Source organism: Mytilus galloprovincialis, chromosome 8 (assembly GCF_965363235.1).
Source record: "Mytilus galloprovincialis chromosome 8, xbMytGall1.hap1.1, whole genome shotgun sequence".
In the NCBI taxonomy this organism is placed as follows: Eukaryota; Metazoa; Mollusca; class Bivalvia; order Mytilida; family Mytilidae; genus Mytilus; species Mytilus galloprovincialis.
Genome location: NC_134845.1, coordinates 88340821 through 88349761, shown reverse-complemented (window position 1 = coordinate 88349761; position 8941 = coordinate 88340821).

Here is an 8941-nt window from a genome sequence, read left to right as displayed (position 1 = left end):
ATGCTCCTTACCAATGACTTCTTGTGTAACAGTTTATTAAGGAATTTTGGATTTTTTTTTAAGTCGACATATTGCCTTTCACTCATAATAACAAATCGGTAATGACTATCGGTAAAAAAAATGTGCTTATTATAGTTTTGACAAGTGAGTAAAATGAACTATGTAAAACATCGAATTATTATTAAGCTGATTTTTTTATTATAATAAAATAATTAATTACTTACTTGATAGCGTCTTTTCAATGAACGGTCATACCAGATGAAGAGTTTAGAAGTATTAAATGTAAACTGTAACAGAGAGGAGTTAATTACCCCGAACATACGTGTATTGTCGGAACTTATGAGTATATACCCATATGGTCATGATCATACGCGTATGGTCCAAATACTCAAAAAGTCAACATAACCACATATCCATTTTGCATGTATCGGGTTTTTTTTTCTTTCTAAAAAGCGTTTTATAACACAATAACTGTTTTAAGATAACAGATTCATTTTGTCCAAAGAGATATAACAAAAATTATTCCATATGATAGAATATTTGATACGATTACGCATATGTATTAAACATAATCTATAATGAAGTCTAATTGAGGTCTGGCGTTTGAATGCAAATTTGAATTATATTTTTACTATGAAATAAAGATAATTCAGCTTTAGGTGTATTATAGAAAAAAGCACGACTTTGTTATGACATTGCTAAACTTGATTCAATTGTTATGACGAATACTTTTACTAACGAGTTCGTCAATGGAGTTATCTGTTGAGAAGAGAAACTTTATTGATAATGTTTTTCATTAAATTCTCCAGATGACTTTACTTTTAAGGAATATGTTGTACGAAGCGGATTGTGTAGTTCCTACAATGTATACAACATCTACACATAACAGTGAGTGCACATATATTTATCAATGGGAACATAGTTCAGAGTAATTGCGTAGAAAACGTTACATACAAGAATTGGGTCAAATAATCTTTTATAAAATTTGTGAGGCAGGGTAACATAATGCTATTTGATATCTGACAAAGTTTTTATAAGACGAACTGATTGTTAATGAGTGGCTACACAAAACAATTATCGACGAAACTAGCGTGAAGTTTGTTCACCTATTGTATACTAAATAGAATTGACTTGTAATCTATCCCTGTGTCCTAGCTTGTAGTATTCAATTTTGCCTAACATAATAATTTTACCTTGTCAACATATCGTTTTGATTGTATAGATTAAATATTTGTCCAAATGGTTTTATTTATGTTGACATATACACGGCCAACACTCGGCTAACCGAGAGATTGGTCGGTTAATCTATATTGAGTATGTGGCTATATGGGCGATTGGTCTGTTAATCGGGTTGGTTATACGTCTGTTAAGAGTAAAACGCTTAATTTAATGTTAAACTCTATTAAATATACAGATTTTTGGCATGTTATAAGAACCAAATCAAAAAAAGAAAAGTGTCTGACAAAATGATATATCATAGAACATTTTGCCTTTGTAAAAACATTTCTTAGTCTGCGCAGTTTTCAGCAAAACTAAAAGGCGTCGCGCAAGTATGTAGTATTTAAGCTTATACGCATAGCATTTTTTTTAATAATGGCGAAACAAACAAATTTAGATATTATTTAAAGGACAAAAAATAGTACTGTGGTTCTAAAAAATAAATTGACATTAGTAAATATTTCATAATTGTAAAATAACGTGAATAATACCACGTTTTAGTGAAAATTATGGGAATAAAGTCTGTTAATGGGTTGGTCAATTGAAATTGTGTCTGTTAAGAGTTATTTAGCCACGACAATAATTTTGCTACCTTTATATTTTCCCATTGAAAAATTTAAGAATGAGATGTTCCTGAGGGAACAAAATTGACAATTCGGTGCCACGGTATCTTAGAAGGAGCATTTTTATTTTGACTTTCTTTGCATTTTATTGAAGGGGTATCACTTCAATATAGCGTGATATGGACTGGCCTCTGAAATATGCATGAATTTTTAATTGACGTTTTCAATCAGCTTTAATTTTTGTGTCTGTTCGAAGTAGCACGTTCTTAATTCCGACTGAAAGTGTCTTTCTAATACAACACAGGGTACATATAACGTGTTCTCGTTCACATGTGAACATGTGTACGTATTGATAGTTTAGTCTTAGTTGCATGATATTTTTATTAGTTGTTAGTGGCTTTGAACTAGCTGTCAGATAACTGCGAGTTCTCTCAGATTTGTTCGTTGTGTCGTTTTGTGTCGGGATGTATAAGTACCGGGCCACGTCCACTTGTATTTTTGTCCATCTGATGAGTTAAGCCCTTTTCAACTGATTTTTATAGTTCGTTCTTATGTTGTACTGTTTTACAACTGTGCAAGGTTAGGGGAGGGTTGGGATCCCGCTAATATGTTTAACCCCGCCACATTATTTATGTATGTAACTGTCCCAAGTCAGGAGCCTGTAATTCAGTGGTTGTCGTTTGTTTATGTGTTACATATTTGTTTTTCGTTATTTTTCTACATACATAAGGCCGTTAGTTTTCTCGTTTTAATTGTTTTACATTGTCTTATCGGGGCCTTTTATAGCTCACTATGCGGTATGGGCTTTACTCATTGTTGAAGGCCGTAAGGTGACCTATAGTTGTTTTAAAACGTCTGTGTCATTTTGGTCTTTTGTGGATAGTTGTCACATTGGCAAGCATACCACATCTTCTTTTTATATGATATTTGTCACTGGACGTTAAATCCTAATTCGTCAGCATCATCCAATTGGTTCTACTCTTCTATTACTTAGTCATATGTTGTTTACAAATCACTCTAAAGAAGTAAATGGATAGGAACGAATGCAGCTACATTTGGTTATTTTAAGTTTCAATTAATTTTATTCCGTTTAGTTCCTTTCTACATAAGTGCAGAGGAGAACTACAGTTGTCTATGGTGGCCGGTAAATTACATTTCGCGTTTTCGCGATTTCGCCTTTCATATTCTATGAAAAAAATCGCGAAGGCAAAAACGCGAAGTCGAAAACGAGAAACGCGATTTCGACTTCGCAATTTCGCGTTTTCACCATATAGAATATGAAAGGCGAAAACGCTAAAGCGCTAAAACGCAAAATAGAATTAACCTGCCACCATTGTTATCCGCATGTAAACTTCTAGAATTTGTCCCTAATATAAGTACATCGCAATCCGTTACTGTTTCAACAATCATCGGCGTTTCATGTATTTATTCTTAAACAAGTATTATTTTTCTTTCGTTTTTAGCAATGTATCACTCTCTACTGTCCTTATATAATATTCTATATTCTGCGTTTCCATCCAGATTCTCGTGTATACCATGAGGGTCCGGATTGGGGGTATATAATTGTTTATTTCTGTATTTTTTAAATTATTATGTCATTTTTTTTACATTTTATTTTTGTCTTACTCATTATTCTTTCTTTATTTTTCATATTTTGTCATCCCAATATATTTTACTTACTGATGTTTAGTTACATTACCACGCTTATCTCTAATTTATATACTGGTTACCAATGTAGATGACAAATTTGTGTCATTCATGACAATTAAACAGAATCAATATGATATATGCGATCATTCTTGGATGAAATTAATATTACTTTAATATTACACTTTTCGAAAACATTTTTATCAATTTTAAATTTCATGTGTTGTTTCCGTAAATATTCTGTTTCATTGCTCATGTGTTGTTTTCGTATGTTTTAGCTGCTCGTCTTGAGCCTACTCATTTGATCCGATAACACCCCATATAGCAATAAAATTATACTTTTATTGCCATTCTTAACTCTTAACAGACCAATTAACAGACCGGGTTTTATACATCCGACCCATTAACAGACCAAGTTTTAAATAAAGATTGATTTATGTCACCAAAATACAGATTTTCGTGTAGATTTTTCACACAATGATATCAATATGGTTAACAAAAATAATGCCTTTCTTTTTTTGATGTTCAAAATATTGAATGCAAGTAAATTTAACCAATGTGTCATTTTGTGTACATTTTATGTGTGTAAAATGTGTATAAATTTATTGATGAGTAACCCGCCTTTTCATTTTATAGATCGTACATCGAAGCTAGAAAAATAATAATTACACCACTGAATTCAGTACATTGAATTGTTTTGTTAGACATGAATACTTTTTATGATGAAAATATATTTAGAAAGTTATACAATGAAACATGCTGAACTTTCAATGATTTTCTCGATAACACCTGACTAACAGACTTTAGCCAACCCGATTAACAGACCAACCGCCGATATAGCCGCATACTCAATATAGATTAACCGACCAATCTCTCGGTTAGCCGAGTGTCGACCGTGATATAGTTATGTTTTTCACAGATTCTACAATGTTTTGTTTGTCACAAAATAGATGCTAGTGAATAGGGAAAGAAATTAACATGAATATTAATATTTGTTGTCTTTATTTTTTGTAACAATTCATTCTTATTTTTAGACATTACAGTTAAATACTATTTACGAATGTGCCTTTAAGACGGAATCCTTTTGAATAATGATCTGTTCAGTAATGCAATCATCGTTATAATTAAATCTAAAAATGTTCGTGTGTCATCTCAAGATCATGCCAAATTCCTAATCAAACAATCGATACTTAAAGTTGTATTCATTATATCAAAGTATGTCAGACCAAAGTCCTAGTTTCTTTGTTACGTGTCAATTGAATGAATACATAATTTAACACGAATTATTTTGTTGTTAACAATTCGTCAATCTGTAATGTTTGCGAATATTTGGTCTGATTCTATTCAACATATTTGATTCTCAGGAAAACATTTTTTAAAGTCTACAACTGCTTCCAACATGTTAGACATGATACAGACATTATAAGAAAATCATTACTCGTGTTAATTTTCCAAATTTGTGATATCGTCTAACAAAATATCTACGCCAGGTTAGCAGCAAGTTCAATATAGATTTCAATTAAAAAAATCAGTTATAAATTTGTACATAAAAATGTAACGTCCCTGGCAAACAAAAATCCTCTGATTACTGTGTTCTATAGTAGTTCAGTCAAAAGCTTTTAATAAAAAGACATACAGTATGTAAAAAAATATGGAAAAAGTCCCGTAATCATAAGAAATCTAGACTATTCTTTCATTGTCTTTCTTATTATTAAATGAAGATTTATATGGTGTGATCGCGTAATTGGATGGAACATATGTCATACATATCTTGTATCACGAAACGAAACTTAAAAACATGAACAATAACAGTTCGTCAACCTGCAATGTTTGTGGATATATTGTGTGATTCTATTCAAAATTGTTGAAGCAAAGGAAACTAATTCGAAGTCGACACTTGCTTCCAACATGTAAGATGTCCTATAATGTGTTACATACCAAACATGTTGGTACCAGTAGAAAAGGATTTGAAAGGAAATAATTATAGGATAGTTTTTTATCAGGTAAAACGCTACGGTTTTAACTTTTAAACTGTTTATATAATGTGACCCTTTATTTTTCTTGGTTATGATCAATTTTTCTATCACAGCACAACATTTTAGGTAGATATATTGATTATAACCTTTCGATACACTCAACATCTTCTAATATGAACCAAATTTCTACAATCATTCCATCCTTATGAGATATAATTAAAGAAATATCGCACATCAAAACCATGTAAACATGCACAACAACGCAGCAAACAGACAGAAAAATGAAATAACAAAAACAATTGAACCGATTCGAAAAAACCTTTACTTTTAAGGTTGAAAAACACTGCAGCCTATTATTTTAACTTTAATCAATTTTGCAGACTTTTGAAAAGCAGTAGACGTTTAATAACACAACACCATTATTTCCTTTCTCAACACCTATCAAATGAAAACAAATACTGCAGCAGCAACGGATAATTTGAATACCCTTATGGTATTGATTGTTATAATAAAAGTAGGAATATCAATAGTTGTAGACAAACCTTGCAAATATAAATCAATATGTATAGCAGTGAGATACTGCTACAATACAAGTTGTATGAGGATGTGCATCTGTCGCCATAGAAATTAAAACAAAAACATCGAACAGATGTCCCATATAATAGATATGTGAATATCAAAACTTTTATGCAGATCAAAAGATGACAACAACAGAATATAACGTAATGATTTCTAATACTGTTTCCATGATTACACATTTTGATTGTAAAATATTTACAAATCACAGTTAGCAAAACTAATTATATCATGTATGTCTCAATTCGATTCAATAAAGGAAATATTTTTTAAATACCTAAGTCAAAGGAAGCAAAGTAGTTCATCGTCCGTACCAGTCAATCAAGGAATGTTCAATGTCTGCAAGTGTTAATCAATTATTACATGTTATTATTTTAAACATAAAACAGAAACATTTAAGGTGAACAATATAGGACACGTTTATTTTAAATCGTGATATTATATGCTATATCTTAAATAGATGATATAGATATCTAATGACTCAGCTGTCAACTGTAATCAAAGGCACTGGTATAAGTTTATGCATTTGTAAAATAATTGTCCGTATAAAATCGGATTATGTGAAAGAATTTTAGTAAACTGAAAAGAGAAACATAACTTAATCTGATCTTAAGCCCCCATTATGCTTCGAAAAACTATGAATAAACTTAGACAACATTCATGACTTGATGTGGTATGTGAAACATAAAAAAGTAACTGAATAACTATCTTTATTTGTAAAATTGTAACACTACCTGTGTATTCATTATTTAAGGTTTCTATAGTATATTTATCGAAATTTGAGGTAACATGGTAACTTAACGAAAAATTGCACACAGTAATAAAAGAGGCGAACATTTGATCAGTTCACTTCTAGTGATGGTTATTTTATTATATGCAATGAATGGTATGTCAAATTTTGTCGATAGTACTATATCTGATAAAACTTAACTCATGCCAATTATTTTTTATTTGCAACAAAGATAAATTCTGCACAATTTTTATGAAAGACTAATAGGATACGAAAAATGTTGGTATAACACCTTAAATGGGAAGCTACATATCCACATTTGATTTTGTGAGTACTCTCATTGTTAAAATATTTTTCTTTTTTAACTCTTCATTTCTGTGTAGCAATATCCCAGCGGCACCATCATATGGAGTATATGTGATACGTTACTCTAGATCTAGCTAAAAGTACGTTGATTTCGTTGAACGAGAAATTCTGTTTTTTTTCAAAAGTTGCTAGGAAAGGGGTATATATCAATCAAATTAAGCTCATCACTCAAGACATTTTACGGTTGTCATCATGAGCTGATTGGCCATTATGACAAAAATGTGTCAGAAATCATATATGATATTCTTCCACAGTCATAATAACCTTCCACCATTACCGAACTATAAGAAATAACACGACGGGTGCCGTATACGGTGCAGGAAATGCTTACCCTTCCGGAGCACCTGATTTCACTCCCGGTTTTAGTGGAGTTTGTGTTGTTTCTTAATTATTATTTCTAACTGTTGATGTAAATGTCCTTTGGTTTTGTTAGTCTTTCGTTACTCCTTGGTTTAGATTGTAATTGACTTTAAGTGAAACATTACAAAAAAGGAAATGTTCTGAGTGGGCTGAATCTCCAAACAGTATATTATCAAAGAGTTTCCGTCAGATAGGACTTTACCATGAATATAACTAGGCATAATAAACCATACTCGGTGTTTTGGGGGAACTTGTCTCCTTATTTTCTAAATTCAGCTATAATACAAGATTTTTCATAAGTAATACTTTGAAAAATATAAAGTTATAAATTAAGAAAGAATATTTTAAGCAAAAACAGCAAATTATTCACTAAAAGAGAAGCTTTTAATGTACCTCTCTGAAACGCGGCGTACATAAGTTCTACAAAATGACTTATTGAAACCTCCTTTGCGACAGTAAAATTGCATATACATAGTTCAGATTGAATAATTCAATTACTCATTTATTATAAAATTTCTATCATAAATGAGTGTGAGTTACCCTACAATTTTTATTAATTGGCCTATAAAATTGAAATTTTGAGGGCATGAAGGGTATGAATGGGCCAAAAGAGATCTTATAAGGTAGACAACAAGATCCATTTATGGTATTTATCATACTTGAGTCATATTTTGTATCATATGCAGCTGTTTGTAGACTGATGAGATAAATATTTGATCAGTTATTAGTTCACATTATATTCTATCATGATGCGGCTTGATTTTTTTTTTTGGAAGGAATTTTGCTCAAATGGCTGTAGATGTCGTTTTTCATTATACTAGATTTTTCTCAAACAATTGATCTGATTATAACAAAACTTGGCAGGCATGCTTGAAATAATTAGTATTACAACGGAAAAAAGTGACATTCTGTTTATTCAACTAATAAGTCTTCTTGAGGTGTAATACCACCAAATCCTAATACGTCTCATCCGGTTGCATGCCGGTCGAAAAAAGGTTAAAAAGATATATTCCCTTGAATTTGATAGTGATAGGTAACTAATCCTTCATTTTATTGGAATACAACATTTCTTGGTCATGGAAGTATATCTAAGGTGATTATATTTTTTATTTGGAGTTTCTATTACATATTTTGGAAACTAAAGTTAACATGGTTACTAAGCCTTATACTAAGGTTTAAAAAAAGGAGAACATGTTATTGCTTTTAACTTCCAGTAATGGTTTTTTTCTTACATGCAATGAGATGATATGTGACATTTTGTCAATAGTACTAGACAGAATACAACTTAACTCATTCAAAGTGTGTTTTTTGAAACAATGTTAAATTTTGTACAATTGTTCTTTGAAGAGTGCAAATTTATCTAAGACTTATAGGGGTAGTTAAAATGGCGATACACCGTAGGAGTACACCTATAATAGGTATAAGAAGATGTTGTATGAGTGCCAATGGGATACATTTTAACTCTCTCATGCAATTATCACAATTAATAAAAAAAAAAACATTAT